Consider the following 17,685-nt stretch of genomic DNA (forward strand, 5'->3'; position numbering starts at 1 on the left):
CGTACAACATGCCAAAATGTATGTGATTTCGGAACTCCTCGAAAAGGGTAAGAAAAGTACACCATCGGGAAAGAAAAGTACAACGAAAAGAATTGCGAGTTCGAACCAGCAGCACTGTTAAGAGAAGTCGTTATTTTACAACAGTAATCCCAACAATTAGTGTTGTAATTTTACAAATAATAATTCGTAAATTAACAACAAGATTCATGACATGAACAATTGTCATATTTTCGACAAACTTTACTCATAAATTTAGGAATAAATTCTTAATTTTACGATGAAATCTTATTGTTACTGACGAAAGATCGTAGTTTTACTGATAAAATCGTTATCTTACGACTATTCTCGTTTTATAACGCGTAAACTTCTCTGCAAACTGAAGTGTGTACATAGTACACTCTTATTAGAGCATACTTCCAAGTACACTCTTATTTACAGCATACTTGCTAGGCACACGCTAAAAAAGAGTGTGCCTGGCAAGTACACGCCAAATAAGTGTGTACCTTCCATGTACACGCTAAAATACACTCGATAAGTCCTATCTAAAAGCATGGGCCAGTTTAAGTGTACTTGCCAGGTACACTCTTATTTAGCGTGTACATGCAATGTACACTCTATTTTAGTGTGTACCTAGCAGGTATGCTGTAAATAAGTGTGTACTTGGAAGTATGCTCTAATAAGAGTGTACTATGTACACACTTCAGTTTGCAGAGTTGTTTTCTTACAAATGAAGCTTTATTTTTAAGAATAGTTGCCTGTTAAATTTGTACCACGAACTGCACTGTTTTTTACAAAGAAAATTGTAAATTGACAATCTGTTCATCATTTTACAAACTGCTTCTAAAATTTACAGGTGAAATCGTTAATTTACAAGTATGATTGTAAAAGCGAATCTGAAAAAATGCGTTTTCGTCCGTTGTTTCCTTACTATATAGGAAGAAAAAAATGCCTGAAACGACCAAAATTTGAGGATAAAGTTTGTAAGTTTAAGAATATTTTTGTAAATTGACGAAAAAAAGGTGGATGATCAGATCGTTTTTTAAATTGACGAGCAGTTCGTGCTACAAATTTAACAGACAATTAATCGTAATTTCACAAAATAATCCCGAACAGTGAGGAGACCACCAATCTTGGCTCAATTCAGGTTTACCCCCAAAGTGGAGAGCTTTCACTTGCCATTAGTTCAAGTTTCGTCAAAATCGGTCAATTGGTTCTGATTCTACATGGACTCATCACAGAAGGTCCAAGAAGCCTTTTCTTAGAGATAAGTGGGTACAGCATTTTTGTACTTTTCTTCCCCTTTTCACGTAAATGCCTAATAACTTGTTTATTTCGGGTCTATTTTTATAACTTGTGTTGACATTTTTTGCTTGTCTCGTCTAATCAAATGTATTTCCGTGATTAATTCAATTTTCATCCCGCTTTTAGTTTCTTAGAGGGTGTTCTTTTCTTCCCCAATACCTGTACTTTTCTTCCCCAGCCAACTGTACTTTTCTTCCCCATCTCATTTTTACACTTATAAAAAATTGTATTGAAGCCTAAGAGCATCGAACGGCACTGTTTTTCAAAGATGATGGTCTAAGCTATAAGGTGGTACCTTACATTGGACTGTCGGCTGATTCTGCAGGAAGCTGTACTTCAAAGTACAAACATTTAAAAAAAAGATTTTCATAGTTATTTTTAATGTGTTTTTCAAACGTGCAGTTTGATTCTAAATATTATATGTAGAACTGGGATAAATTTTTTTTTTGTGAGCGGGATGACCAATCTTTCTAAAACCACTAACGTGATGGTTCAGTGTAGTTTCAGTTCGGAGTTATAACGGGTGTACTTTTCTTACCCGACCTTCGAGTGTACTTTTCTTACCCAACTTACCCCTAAGGGAAGGTGGGGTACCATGTGACGGTTTTTGTTAAATGCCCGTCAACCCAATAATACCAATCACATTACATCCATAAGTAGACATGTGAACAAAATGATTCTTCACCTTATAATTTCTGTTGAGATTTCTAATTTATCTGTTTTGGTTGCTGAGTTATCCCGAGTTGAATGGGCCAAGTCAAAGTGTTACTTCGTACCCCACGTAGTACACTATGTGACAGCCTTAGTGTACCATGTGACAGTGGCCTTTTGTCTTGGTTTAAATCCTATTCAGCGTGCCAATACGCAAAGAATAAACGAAGAAGTCTTCCAGCTTTTTATTTCCGTTGAGTTCATCAATTTATCATCTTTGGTTCCCGAGCAATAAAGGTTTTAGTTACTAGTGTACAAATGTCACAGACTGAACACATTCAACTGAGTGAATCGTGGAATCCCATAGCGAATGACAGTGGTGTCACATGGTGCCCAGATCAACAGTTTTAGGGGAAACAGCAATAACGCTCAAAGTTTATGCCGTAGAGAATCGAGCCAAAGCTTATTTTGCGCTTAAAACATCAAAGAAGAACATCTTGCAGAGCATATGTCCTTAAAATGTATTTTAAAGGTAAAAAGCGGACGCGGCGGGAAATTGAAAAAGTTTCCAATGAGCTATTTTAAGACGGTTTCCAATTCTGATCGCTACCATTCCCGTCCTTTTCGAAGGAGAGTCACGACCTATTGCACGTCGATTCTCCTTCATGATACCTTCCTTTGAGTCTTCTTACCGCTGTTGGATAGCAAGCCGTTTGGGAGAAAAAGCCAAAGTCACATGGTGGCCGTGTCACATGGTACCCCACCTTCCCTAACCATAACCATCTTGAACCATTTCTAGGATAATTTTTGAACCAACAGAACCTCAAACATCATCATAAGATTCAAAAATAGTAGTCAACCCATACTTAATTTCGATATAGAGAAGATTATTTAAAAAGTGATCCATGTTTGGTAACCTTACCCTACGGGACGGGCCAAAGTTGCCGATGTATATCGCTACTTTTCCTGTTATTTGAATTAAAGTTATGAATGTAGTAACAATAAATTATTGTTGCAGGTATCCCTAGCAATTTGCATTGTTTCAATATACTGAAAAACAACTGTATTTTTTCATTTATTTATTTAGCTGAAATCAAACGTGCACTCTTAAAACCTTACGAAGTATTATGAGCATACATATAACAAACTAAAATGCTTTGTTTTACGAAGAAATAGTTCGTAAATTACGAAGTATTTACTTTGTTAGCTTATGTATGCTCAAAATGCTTTGTTATACAAACTACTTTTCTTTGTAAGGCCCAAAATAGTTTGTACGGTTTTCTCAGTGTGAACCTTTCCTGTTATTTCTGATGATTTATTTACGAAATGCTCGTTCTGCTATCTGACTACAGCAGGAGAATTATTTTGTAGCCATGTATATCCTTCTTTAACATTGTGTTATATGACATGAAAATCGTAGTAACAATTGGTTTAGTTTGACACACTGTTCGAAATATTCTGAAAATCCAGACGACTTCACAACAAACCGAACTGTCTACTAAGTACACACTTACAAACGCATGCTTGGCCAAGTACACACTTACAAATGCATGCTTGCAAGTACACCGTTACAAATGCATGCTTGACGCCGTATAACTCCATGCGTCAAGCATGCGTTTGTAAGTGTGTACTTGGCCAAGCATGCGTTTGTGTGTACTTGGCCAAGCATGCGTTTGTAAGTGTGTACTTAGGAGACAGTTAGGTTTGTAGTGTGTGTACTTGCAAGCATGCATTTGTAAGTGTGTACTTGCAAGCACGCATTTGTAAGTGTGTACTTAGTAGACAGTTAGGTTTGCAGTGTTTTTGAATAAAATTGTTTATTAAACCATTCAAAATCAAATAATGAAAGCTGTATGCTAATAGTGGCACGCAATGTCGTCGCTCCATCAATCTCCAAGTTGGACGTCACGATGTCACAATAGCGCCGTGACAGGTAGGCAGCGACGCTGCGTGTTCAGCGCGGTTTAAAAAGGAAGGACCCCGTGACGGAGAACAAAGGGGCCAGCCCGGTGTGCAAGGCGTGCATTGAATGGTCAGGGCGGCGACCTGCATCGTTATTGACGTTTGATCATTTTGTCAGTAACATTACACTCTAAATGTCTTACGAAGGTGTTTTTTCTTCGTATTACGAAGGTTTTTCTTTGTATCTTACAATGAAAAATCTAAAAAGATTCGTATTACGAAGGAATATTGCTTCGTATTATGCTTGCGCCGAATCCTCTACAACATACGAATAACATAGGTCCAAATTTCATTGTAAGACATTTAGAGTTTAGATCCATGAAGACAAAAGTTGAGTTATCTCCTTTTGCCATTTTGTGCAATGGAGTTATGTGGACTTCGGTTGAGTTACCTCCATTTTCGATAAAATTTAGACCGTAAAAGGGGTCAAGTTGAGTTATATCAATTTTTAAAGTGGATTTTCTCCTTAATTGTTAGGAATTGGGTCAAACAATTTGGTGTAATATGCAAACCATCCTGAGGCACAATAATAAGATAAAAACTCTATTTGGAGATAAGTCGACTAATTCCCTTCTTCCGCTTCCTGGATCAATTAATAAGGAAAAAGTCAGTTATGTGTTGAGAGTGTATCTTTCCGCTCGGGCACGAGTCATTCTTGTTTTTCGGCGCGAACGTGCTGTCGTGACACCTCTAGGTCCCGACAACGAGAGTAACTTGGGACACCCGGGTGACTTGGGACAGTCTGCCCTGTACAGCTTGTTGGTTCTGCCATTCAGCGGTGGGGGTTCCTAGCATCAAACCCGCGGCAGGGTTTTGTTTAAGAGGCCTCAGGGCACGCGCGGAAAGGTAAAAAGGTGCATAACATCACAATTAGTATTTGAGAAACGGGAAAATAAATAATAGGGTTTTTGACAAAATGTGTCAAACATTGACAAGTTGACCAAGGAGTGAAATGCAGATTTGGCCGATTAGTCTCTCTGGGTTGTTAGATCATGCTCAGACAATAACGTTCGCAAAAGGGCGCTGGTTATAGTTTTCCCATCTTCGGTCCAGACTTCATTTTATCAAAAATCGAAATTTTACGAGGTAACTTGGGACAGTCTTTTCCAGCAGTCCTAGCCTCCAAGGAGTTGACTGACCCGGTCCCTGACATAACATGAACTTCGGATTTTACGCTGATGATGGACAGAGATGCCTTGCTCTGCAGTTTTGTCTTCTGGTAATCCCTATTTTGAAATTTTCAGAAAATGCCTGGAAAATACCAGTAGAAAAGAGAGTTCTACGTAGGGCCCTAGATATAGTCCAATATCGGTCCTACAAGAGTTCCTAGGCCTGAATTCTTGGTCTACGTGATGTGACTTAAATTTATTACATCCAGCTAATTACCTACTGTCCCAAGTTACCCCCGGTCATGGGGTAACTTGGGACACTCTTTCGAGACCGCTTGGAAACGATATAACCGAGGCAAATGAGCCAGACTAGCATGAAATCATGGGGAAAGGGTCAAACTTTAACATAGTTAGGATCCAATGGTCTGGGTTGAGAATCTTGCCTCTGGCATTCAAAAAACGTGAAAAAGTGTCCCAGGTTATCCCCGTTGACGGTCGTCCTCAAATTGACACCAAGTCAATGCAGCAACTGCGAAACGAAATGTATAATTGATCCATGAAGCAGAAGAAGAGGATAACTCAATTTTCGTGAGTTTTCAGCACTGAATAGAAATAATGTTCGGGAGAAACGTCGGATCCTTCGTCATAAAGATTGCCATTAGTAAATTATTTTTAGCAGATGTTACCTTTAGTACTTTAAAACGTACCTAGAACAATATAAAACACTTAAAGGTGTCAGCTAGCTTTTACTCGAGAGTCCAGAAACCAAGGCTGTATCCTAACAATAATGGGGGCTGGCTGCCGGGGCGGGCTGGTGAGTGAATGGGTGTTTTCTTCCATTTCGTCGATCAATTGCACTGTGAACTTCCTCACTAAACCCCGACATCATTTATACATCCTTTCGTTAAGCCTTCTCCTTCTCACCCTGCAACCTACAAGGTGACGCGGTGAGGTCGGTCCAGAAACAGCTCTTTTTGTTGCACCTTAAACACGACCTTCAACGGCCACAAAGGTAATCAAAACCGAGTACTATCCGAAAACACCAACGTGCAGCTCTGCTGAGACAAGGACTCTTGGTCTTTGGATTTCTTATCCATTTTTAAATCCTAATCGTGGATAGTGCTTGAAAATACAGATAATGCGCTCTTAATGTTTTACAAAGAAATTTTCAAAAATTCAAATACAATAGGGTATTTCGGAGAAGCCCTGGCCCGGAAGAAGAAGAACAAAAACGGAAGTTGGAAATGGCAGTTTTTATGAGAAATATACGCTGCGGATGCTCATTTGGGGCGTATATTTCTCATAGAAACTGCCATTTCTAACTTCCGTTTTTGTCCTTCTTCTTCCGGGCCAGGGCTGCTCCGAAATACCCTATTGCGCGAGCAAAATGCGAAGGAGTTTCGTTTTCGTTTTACGAAGGTTGTTCTTTGCATCGACAATGAAAAATGTTGATTAGTTTTGTATAATGAAGGAATATTGCTTTGAATGATGCTTTCGCCGAATTCACTGTAACATAGCTCAAGTTTCGTTGCAAGACATTTTGTGCGATATTGCAGTGTGGAGGGATTGCGTCGTGGCCCAAGGTCACTGCACGGGGGCCAAGTTCGTGATTGTTATCATCCGTTCAGTATTTGTATCGCCCGTTCTGACACACCATGCATGGCATGTCTGCCCGGCTCATGCAACAACTATGTTCCAGTTTCATTGTATTTGCTTCGCCAGCAAGCAAATATTTCTCGTACCTTCTGAACTGTGAGTGGTTTTCCAAGGTTAAAAGTTTGAAGCACTATAGTTTCAGTGCGGAAAGCACCCCGCCGGACGAGTTGCGCGATCGGAGAAGCAAAGATGCTTCACACCTTTCTTCATCCGGGTCTCTTACACATTCTTTTCGTGTTGACGACCGTTTGTGTCGCGAAGAACATTCCGGTGTTTGCTGTAAGAAACTACCCACTAAATGTTTTTGTACGAATTTTGTACGAGACATCGCAGTCTTTTGTGCACACTAACTTTTCATACTAATTTGTACGAAATTTTTCACTAATAAGGGGAAATTTGTGCAGTTTTTCGTACAAAAATTGTACCGAAAGTTCGTGTGCAACAAAAACTGTGATGTCTCGTACAAAATTGTACCTAACATTTAGTGTGTAGGAACATAGACCGGGCAGTTCGCTTTTTCATTGCTTCTTGATCTTCAGCTCGCAGGTTTAGTCGGAAGTACCAGTGTCAACACATATCTTTCCCTTGAGCTCTTCCTCGATACCATGCCCTAGCGCACTCTTCAGCTGGTGTATTTTATTTTATGCAAGGATAACTCACTTACCTCATAAGGGGCCTGAAAGTAATCTTATGTGAAAGTTATGACTTCACTGTTATCCAAGTTGCGATACTTTCAACACAAAAACGTGCGATGATATCGAAAATGTGATTCCCACGAATCATTGCTCCTGAGATGCAATGACTTCTGTATCACACAAAATTCTGCAATGATCATCGCAACTTTCTGCAATGAAAATCGGAATTGCAAAAGACTGCGATGATGACAACACAAAATCTGTAATCATTACAGTTTTCTGCAATGGTCATTGCAAAATGCTGCAATTTTGTAGCTGATCACACCTTTTGGCAATGATCATAACAGAAAAGTGCGATGACATTTGAAGCGATCGGGGCTCCTAGCGTCAAACCACGGCCGGGCTTTGTTTCCGAAGCCGCAGGTCACGTGCGGTAAGGTGGAGGAGGTGTAAAACATCAAAATTAACATTTGAGAAACGGAAATTAACTCTACAAACTCATGGCTAGAGTTTGATAGATTGTGGTCTAGCCTTTCAAGTGAAGTTCAGTTAACTCATGTGTGGTCTAGCCCGTAGTGGTACTGGTAATGGAAGGTGGTCGCCATGTTGGGCTCGAGTCGACCCAACACGGGTCACGTCGCTCCGTGTTTGTCCTTGATTTTCGGTGGTACAAAGTCGGTTTTCCGGGTCGAACGTGGTACCAGTCGGTCCGTGTGGACGCCGTGCGTCGAGGCTCGAAGTGTCGCGGTGTCCGAGTTCTGTGCAAATTAGTTTTTGGCGCCTTGTTTACAAGGCAGCGTCCGTCCAGCCAGGCCACTACAGCGGCGACCGTGTCCACCGACCTGCCGGTCGCAGGGCTGACGTACCGCGAAAAACCAGCAGCCAGTGCCCCAACCGGTGTCCGCGCAGTGCCCAGTGTTCAGTGTTCAGTGCAGTGTTCAGTGCAGTGTTCAGTGCGGTGTTCAGTGCAACACCCAGTCCGTTGCGTCCGTTGTGCAAGCGGCCCAGCCATGGATCCACCAGTGCAGCGGTTGTGTGTCCCCTGCGTCGCCCCCCTACCTGCCATGCTGACCCGATGTGCCGTTCACCCGTGTTCAACAAGGCGATCAGAGAAGCATTCACTGCGCGGGAAATTTCTCGGCGGGGCCCTGTAGCGGACGGTAAAAGTCGCCATCATTGTGCGAGCGAGCGCGCGCATGGCGGCGCACGTGCAGCGCACCGCCTGCAGGCTGAGTCCGGGGTGTGCCTTTGTTGCTGCGTCTCTCTCGCACTCGTGGGTTCCCCCAAAGGGAGCGAGAGGGACGGCGCGACGAGGCGGTGTCCGGAGTGGACCGGCTGGCCCGCCGGGCCATGCCGAGCAGGGACCTGCCGGAGGATTGGGGATTACCCGGCTCGGCACACCGACCGCGTCTCCTGGGGCTCGGCTAGGCTTGGACAGCTCGACTCGCACCGACGGCGCCGACCAGATGCAGTGCAGTGGCAGGCAATGCAGATTGCCAGGTCAGCGCGACAACGTCCCGTGTTGCCACATTCCTAGACACCAGACAAACTACTGCGCACCCGGAGGGGCGCACCAGGATAACATCACGCCGTGGAGTCATAAGGAAGGAGACAGACACCTACACCTATGGATGAGTGCCGTTTTTAATTTTGGTTATGTTTCTTGGGCTGGTTGTGGGTTGGTTTTGGTGTCCACCTCTCTGCGGTTGGCTGACCGGGCGGTCACCCCCTCCCCGCCGTCGCCGCCACCGCTGCAGTCAACAGGGGACGCACGGCCTGCCTCCTGCCGAGGTCGCGGTCACAGCGGCGGTGCGGCGCCAACCACCCACGCGCCCGGCGTGTAGGCAGCACTAACAACGGTGGGCTCCAAGGGGTTGCCTACCTATCGGGCGCTCCCATCGGGAGCACGACAAACCCCGTCCGCATGGCGCGGCCGGCTGCCAGCAGGGGCCGCGGTTTGGCGCTCAGCAGACAGACCAGCCGGCCAGCCGGGGCCCGAGGGCAACGCGCTGTCCCACACCCCGAGAGCGGATACAGTGCAACGCCCCTCCAGCCCCCACGACCCTTGTGACCGAAGAACACCAGCCTCGCACCTAACCAGTCGTTGCCTGTTGTGTTGCACGGAGGAGACGGGGCACATGCCCTCTCTCTCGTAGTCGCAGGCCTACAACAGCATGCAGAGCGACACAGAGGAGCATCGCGGGGAAGGGCTACAGGCCTCACACCGACGGACGCCGTGGCGGCCGAACACGAGTATGGGGTGGGCGTAATGCCTCGGGTTAGAGTCCTGTTCCAGCCGAGAGGTCGCATCAAGAAAAGGGTAGGGGTGAAGCAAAGTAACAATTGCCAAGACGCGTCAAGAAAGAAGAAGACACCGAAAGTGCAACTGTTCCCGAGAACAAGGGACGAAGCAGGCGGGTTCCGGACTCGGTCAGGCTCAAAAGAGGCTGGCCCAGGGGAGGGACGGCACAACCCTCACGGGAAAGGCCTGTCACTAACCCGCGGGGAAGGCACTCTGCGAGCCAGCCGCTTGAGGTTCTTCCCCGCCGAGGTAAAGTTCTCCCCTAGTAAGGACGACCATGTCCCGTTTTGCAGTGCAGGCGGGCATGTGTCGGGCCCGAAATGGCATACGATCATATGTGGTCTAGCCCTTAATGGTAAATGGTAATGGTAATGGAAGGTAGGCAACCCAACGCACGCACATGCGCACTCTGGCCTGCGGGTTGCCCATCCGAGCTTCACAGGCGCTCCTGGCGGGTGGTTTTCCTTCGCACGCCGAGCGGGGAAGTCGATGTTGACCAGAACAGACGGCTGCGCAGCGCAGGCAAGAACCCACACCACCACCACCACCTCAAATACACGATTTTGGTGATTTTTCAAAATTTGTTTTTGCGATTTCTCAGATCCTACGGGCGGGCCGACCAAACCCTTTTAGGGTTTTGTTCCACTATGTTAGGAGATCATTTGGTAAAAGTTAGGTCGAAATCGAAGATAAGCTATTTTGAGAATGGCAATTCTTCGAAAAAAATATGACGAAAAATGAAAATTTTGGCATCAAAACTTCACCCAATCGTCTCGAAACCGTTTTCATCGTGTTCCTCAGCTCTTTTTACGTAAAAAAACACTATGAAAAAAAAACAAGCTAGGGCCCGCCCTTCCGTCGAACCGAGTTGCCAGCTCCGCTTCGCTGCGCCGGCAACTCGGTTCGACAGGGGGCCGGCCCAGCTTGGCCTGCCGGCGGCCTTTCCTCGGGCCTTCGGCCCTCGCATCAGACCCAACTTGGCCAGTCGAAGGCCCGAGCCTTCGGCCCGCTCGCATCACACACACCGTGAGCGGGTTAAGCAAAGTTATCGATGTACCATCGTGACTTTGGCCCGCCCTTCCATTCACAATATGAAATAGTCCTTACACTTTTTACTTCAACTGTTCTTAGAATATGCCCATTTCATTTGTCTCTACGCCCTCATTCCGAAAATACCCATATTTGCCATGCTACTCCTTGCAATAGAGGCACAGCAGGAGCGCAAAACGAGTCCGTCGCACTCTTTCCCATAACTCATGAAGGCGGGCTCCTGGACCCCCCTTCCGACCCCTCAGTAAAGAGGTCTTGCCAAGATCTATTCAAAACTGAAGTAAAAATTTTCAGTCGGTCGACCCCCTTTTTCCAAGATCCTGATGTGACTAATAGACGAAGTCGGGCTCCTGGACCCCCTTTCCGACCCCTCGTTGAAAAGGTATTGCTGAGACCAATCGAAATCTGCAATAAAATTTTTTAGTCGGTCGACCCCCTTTTTTGAAGATCCTGATCTGGCCAACTGGTAAAAGCGGCCGATGGGGTCGGGACCAGGTCCATTCATCTTGTCTCGTCGCCCCGATTCCAAAAATACCCCTATGTGCCCTGCTAGCACCAATAATGGCGGAAATCCCCCTCCCTCTCATGTAAACCATGATGCACCTGCAGCAGCCCTTGTGTGACCCGGAAGGGAGTTGCACCACCGGATTATTTGTTTGGACGGTACTCCTGAAGTACCCTCCAAATCTGATTACTCTAGCTCAACTCCTTCCTTGTACACAGACGCCAACAACAACAACACACAGACACAAAGGCAAATGCATAGCCCCCCCCCCTATTTTTTTAATAGAAGGGCGGGCCAAAAAATCTGCCAGAAAAGAGGAAAGTTAAGGGGGGACCCTGGTGAAAAAATCGCCAAAATTCCAAAAAATAGTATTTTCACAGTTCATAGATAAAAATGTGCATAGAAGGTTTCAAATTCAACAGGTTGAACACCTTTAAGCTAAGTGGGTAGTTTCTTTATCATTTGGAAGGAAATAACATTGAGATCAGTTGTCGTTGGCTTCTACGCTCAACTTCACAGCTTTGCTCAGTCGACAAAAAAATTTGTCGTAGAAAGACTTCCTGCGTTCCTGGTTGACACCAACATGAGTCGTCTTGCATGGACTCTATTCATTGATGACTTGTCGACAAATTTTAGTGACGGAATCTTGATATCAGCCCTACTTTTTTTAAAACACACCTAAAAGTTTGAAAAAAGGGAAAAAAATCACTTTTTTATTAATGTTGAAATTTGAAAACTCATATCTCAGGACAGAAGTTGAATTTGAAAATTCCGTCACTAAAATCTCTTCTATACATCTTTACGATAACCCAAAAAAATTTTCAAGACTTTCCGTCCCAATGAAAGACGCAGGAAGATTTTTCCCCAACGCTCCAAAAAACACTAAAAAGCCACTTTTCTCAGAGACCGTTCAACATTTTGGGTTGAATTTTGTTTTGGGAACTCACCATAATGAACCTCATATTTAAGCAAAGTTTCAACTTTCTGGGATTATTTTGAAGCCTACTTGAAAGTTTCACCAGGGTCCCCCCTTAACAGTAGTTACCGTTCTTCCGTACAGTCCATGCCGTAGGAAAGACCAGATCTGGTCCCATAAAAGGGCCCGTTTCCCAAGAATTTGTCCACATCAGGATCTTGATAAAAGGGGGTCGACCGACTAAAAAATTTTATTGCACCTTTCAATAGGTCTCGTCAAGACCTTTCCAACGAGTGGTGGGAAAGAGGGGTCCAGGAGTCCGACTTCAGCAGTTGCGTACATCAGGAACTTGGAAAAAGAGGGTCAATCGACTGAACAAAAATTATAGCATTTTTTTGATAGGTATTAAGAGTACGGGATTGCCGGGGGAAAATGTACGGGATTCCCTGTAAAAAAAGTACGGCTTTTTCCTGTAAAAAAAAAGTACGGTATTGCCTGTAAAAAACGACGGCATTGCCTGTTAAAAAAAGGTACGGTGAAGTCTGGAGTAATCAGTACAGGATTTACCGTGATCTTTTCTCGCAGTGATATTTGATTACTATTCAGAAAATGCCTGGAAAGTACCAGACGAAAGGAGAGTCCAACGTAGAGTACTGTATATAGTCACATTGCAGCTCCAAAAACCTGGGTTCTAGTGTTGCCTTTACAATTTATTTGCTCCATAAACGTTAAGATACATGAGAATGCAGGTAATTTCCTACTGTCGCAAGTTGACCCCGGTCAAGGGGTACGCTGTGACATTAGGACACCCTTTGGGGGCCCGGTTCAAAAAACGTCAAAAATTGCGGAAATGAACCAGAAAAGCATGGAATCGTGTTGAAATTGGGTTTTATTTTGAACGATGTTTTATCGACTATTTTGCCTCGGGGTAGTTTCTTTTGTCCACTTTAAGAGGATGCTTTACCCGCGGCCGGGAGTGGGGATTCGCGCCCCCGGCGGGCGGCAGGCGCGCGCTGCACCGATGCAAATGTAACGTCGCCGTGGCTTCAATTTTGATCCGATTGTCACGAAACTTGGCAGACGCTTTCGTGATGCCCTGAGGCAGCCCTCGCTCTTTTTTTTCCGCGTTCGAAACCGTTCATTTGAACATTTTTGAACATTTTCGTTCAACGGGTTTTTCGGCCACAGCAGCTCAGTTTGCGGGACAGTATTCCAAAATCGGAGATCAAGGTGAGATGCGCGCTGAAGTTTTAAGTAGTTCCCGCAAACGGATCGGCAAAATTTTTGAACGACTTCGCTTAAATCTTTAAAATACAAACGCCCTGCAGCGGCGTGGACGGCGTGGATCAGCCCGGCCGGCTGGAGCGGCTCGCCACGGCCTGGTGCAGAGCCCCCTTGCACCCGAACCCCGCAGCGCAAGCCCACCCCCACTCCTCCGCCGCCTAGGCCAGCCGAGGAAGCGGGGGCAGGGGGGGAGGTGACAATAGGTGCATCCGCACGTGCATTTTTGTTTCACTCGCACCCGCAGGAGAATAGACAGAGACGTGAGCGACAAAAACGCGACCCTCCGAGCCGGGCGAGGAGGCTCCGAAACCGTCTGCCCGATCGCCGGCCCCCGGACCGCAGAGATTTCATGAAATTATGAGGACAGGGCCAAAATCAACCATTTCACGAAAAATCGTAGTTACGCGTTTCGAGTCACGTGATTATTTTCTATACCTATCTCTAAAAACCCAGTTCGGGACCAAAATCGCCGCTTCCTTCTTTCACCAGAGCCCCCGGGGAGGGCACTAGAGGTTTAAATTAGAATGGTCCAGAATTTATGAGATCAAGTTTTCTTTTATTTTCTGCCCTGCCGACCACTAGTTGATCAATGGTTGCTCAAAGTTGAAATCACTGCTCCTAATACCACTAGAATGCTCTATCTATTTGGCCTAGAGGCAAGCAAATATCACGAGACGATGCAAAAAAACTTGTTTAACAACTTTTATTTTACACCCAATTCGAAAATCGCCTGTCAGTTTGGTCAAACGGTAAAAAATGTATGTAGAAAATCACGTTTTGGGGGCCGACTTTGGGCGGTCACTGCCTAAAAACCTAGGCCCTCTAGCACACTCTCTCTACAGGGCAGTGGTCTTTAGGGGCCCCTTGTTTGTATGTCCTAGCTCGGGAGAGCGATTTTCTTGCGTACCGTCAAGGGGGGGAACGGGACACCAGGGGTAACTTGGGACAGTCTGCCCTGTACTGCTTGTTGGTGCTGCCTTTCAGCGACGGGGGTTCATAGCGTCAAACCCGCGGTAGGGTTTTGTTTCAGAGGCTCAGGGCACGCGCGGAAAGGTGGAAGAGGTGCATAACATCACAATTAGTTTTTGAGAAACAGGAAACTACATAATGGGGTTTTTTTGACAAAATTTGTAAATCTTTGAAAAGTTGACCCTAGTGCAAGGAGTGAAATGCAGTTTTGGGCCCTTTTAGTATCTCTGGATTGTTAGATCATACGCAGACAATAACGTTCGAAAAAAGGGCTTTGATTATAGTTGTCCCATCTTCGGTCCCACACTTCAATTTCTCAAAAATCGAAATTTTACGGGGTAATTTGGGACAGTCTTTTCCTCATGTTTCCAGCAGTCCTAGCCTTCTAGGAGTTGACTGACCCGGTCCCTGACATAACTTAAACTTCGGATTTTACGCTGATGTGGAAAAAGATGCCTTGCTCAGCAGTTTTGTCTTCTGGGAATCCATATTTTGAAATTTTCAGAAAAAGCTTGGATAATACCAGTAGAAAAAAAAGAGTTCTACGTAGAGCCCTAGATATAGTCCAATATCGGTCCCACAATAGTTCCTAGGCCCGAATTCTTGGTCTACATGATGTGACTTTAAATTTTTTTTATCCATTAACATCAAAGATGCAAGGGAAAAGTAGCTAAACCTACTGTCCCAAGTTACCCCCGGTCATGGGGTAACTTGGGACACTCTACGAGACCGGGGGAAACGATTAATCGGGCAAACGAACCAGACAAGCATGAAATCATGGGGAAAGGGTCAAACTTTAAAATAGTTGGGATCCAATGGTCTGGGTTGAGAATCTTGCCTCTGGCGTTGAAAAAACGTGAAAAAGTGTCCCAAGTTACCCCCGTTGACGGTAGTTTGGACGCTGTGTGGTCGCAAAATTGGGCGAAACGGCGACAAATGAATAGAAATTCCGATATGGGCCGACTTTGGGCGGCCACTGCCTCAAATCTAGGCCGCCTAATCACACTCTTTTTACAGGGTGGTGGTTTTTGGAGGCCTTGTTTGTATGTCCTAGCTCGGGAGAGCGATTTTCTTGCGTAGTTTTGACGCTGTGTTGTCGCAAAGTTGGGCGAAACGGCGACAAACGAAGAGAAATTGCGATATGGGCCGACTTTGGGCAGCCGGTGCGTCTGATACAAAGCGGAAATTCATACTAGCTTTAGAAAGTGGTTAGCTTGGGCCGCACTTTGGCCCATCATTACTTGCGTGTGTGATTTTCAGCCTTGGATGAGACGCAGTTGCCTCCAAAAGTTTGCCAAAATATAGATTTTCTTACATTTGGGACGGATTGAACCAACTTTGCGGCAATAAAGATCCTAAACTAAGCGCTCCAATCACCCTCCTTCACAACGGCGTGCGAAGGAGACGTCCAAAGACCACCACCCTGCAGAAAGAGTGTGATTAGGCGGCCTAAATTTGAGGCACTGGCTGCCCAAAGTCGGCCCATATCGCAATTTCTATTCATTTGTCGCCGTTTCGCCCAACTTTGCGACAACGCAGCGTCCAAACTACGCAAGAAAATCGCTCTCCCGAGCTAGGACATACAAACAAGGCCTCTAAAGACCACTGCCCTGTAGAGAGAGTGTGACTAGAGGGCCTAAGTTTGAGGCAGTGACCGCCCAAAGTCGGCCCAAATCGTGATTTTCATACATACATTTTTTACCGTTTGACCAATCTGACAGGCGGTTTATCGAATTGGATGTAAAATAAAAGTTGTTAAACATAGTTTTCTGCATCGTCTCGTGATATTTGCTTGCCTCTAGGCCAAATAGATAGAGCATTCTAGTGGTATTAGGAGCAGTGATTTCAACTTTGAGCAACCATTGATCAACTAGTGGTCGGCAGGGCAGAAAATAAAAGAATACTTGATCTCATAAGTTCTGGACCATTCTAATTTAGCCCCTAGTGCCCTTAGTGGCTCTGGTGAAAAAAAAGGAAGCGGCGATTAGGTCCCCAAATGGGTTTTAGGATATTTATAGAAATAATCAGCGTGACTCGAAACGCGTAACTACGATTTTTTGTGAAAAGGTTGATTTTGGCCCCGTCCTCATAATTTCATGAAATCTCTGCGGTCCGGCGGCCCGGGGATCGGGGAGACGGTTTCGGAGCCTCCTCGGCCCCGGGTCGGAGGGTCGCGTTTTCGTCGCTAAAGTTTTGTCTATTCTCCTGCGGGTGCGAGTGAAACAAAACTGCACGTGCGGATGCACCTATTGTCACCTCCCCCTGCCCCCGCTTCCTCGGCTGGCCTAGGCGGCGGAGGAGTGGGGGTGGGCTTGCGCTGCGGGGTTCGGGTGCAAGGGGGGCCCGCACCAGGCCGTGGCGAGCCGCTCCAGCCGGGCCGGGCTGATCCACGCCGTCCACGCCGCTGCAGGGCGTTTGTATTTTTTAAAAATTTAAGCGAAGTCGTTCAAACATTTTGCCGATCCGTTTGCGGGAAGCTACTTAAAACTTCAGCGCGCATCTCACCTTGATCTCCGATTTTGGAATACTGTCCCCCAAACTGAGCTGCTGTGGCCGAAACCTGTTGAACGAAAATGTTCAAAAAAAGTTCAAATGAACGGTTTCGAACGCGGCAAAAACGAGCGAGGGGCCTTTAGGGCATCACGAAAAGCGTCTGCCAAGTTTCGTGACAATCGGATCAAACTTGAAGCCCCGGCGACGTTACATTTGGATCGGTGCAGCGCGCGCCTGCCGCCCGCCGGGGGCGCGAATCCCCACTCCCGGCCGCGGGTAAAGCATCCTCTTAACCAAGAATCGGCTTACTCGACCATCCTTGTTGTTGACTGAAGGGCCCATACATAACTTACGTTGAGAGGGGTTACGCCCTGCGAAAAGGGGTCCACGGATGGACGGTGGGCCCTCTTCATGCGCGCCTCTCGCTTCAACCGCTACAACCCATGAGAAGCAGAAAATTTCCCGGGAAAACCCGGGCACTACTTCAGACCTTTGACGACACCGCTTGGGTGAGTGAACTTACCACCTTGTTTAAACAAAACTTTCAGGGGGGACCCGTTATATTTTTTTGAATGGGGGGGGGGCATTTTGAGACTTTGCCTACCTTTTTGCGGCTTCCCACCCCGTGCGAAAAAAACAAAGTGAATCCCCTTAATTTTTTTTTCCGGGATTTTCTGTAGTTCAGAACACAGGATTTACTGTGCCTGGCTACAGTATCTACTGTACCTGGTACAGGATTTCCGTACTCCACTCCTGTGGTACAGTAAAACCCGTACAAAGTACAGTAGATCCTGTTAAAAAAGTACAGTAAATCCTGTACTCTGAACTACAGTGACAGCTGTACTAATCAC

At 45.8% G+C, this 17,685-nt stretch overlaps 1 protein-coding gene across 4 annotated transcripts in view; it reads left to right on the forward strand.

The window, feature by feature from the left end:
• The first annotated feature begins 4,664 nt into the window (after positions 1 to 4,664).
• LOC117640573 overlaps positions 4,665 to 17,685 on the forward strand; it is a 63,091-nt gene continuing 50,070 nt past the window's right edge. The window contains exon 1 of one of the 4 annotated variants that reach the window (XM_034377147.1): positions 4,665 to 4,761. The gene's annotated coding sequence lies outside the window, so the exon portion shown is untranslated. The other 3 variants (XM_034377148.1, XM_034377149.1, XM_034377150.1) reach the window with 3 other exon arrangements.

Source organism: Thrips palmi, unplaced genomic scaffold (genome assembly GCF_012932325.1).
Source record: "Thrips palmi isolate BJ-2018 unplaced genomic scaffold, TpBJ-2018v1 HiC_scaffold_12, whole genome shotgun sequence".
Taxonomy (NCBI): domain Eukaryota; kingdom Metazoa; phylum Arthropoda; class Insecta; order Thysanoptera; family Thripidae; genus Thrips; species Thrips palmi.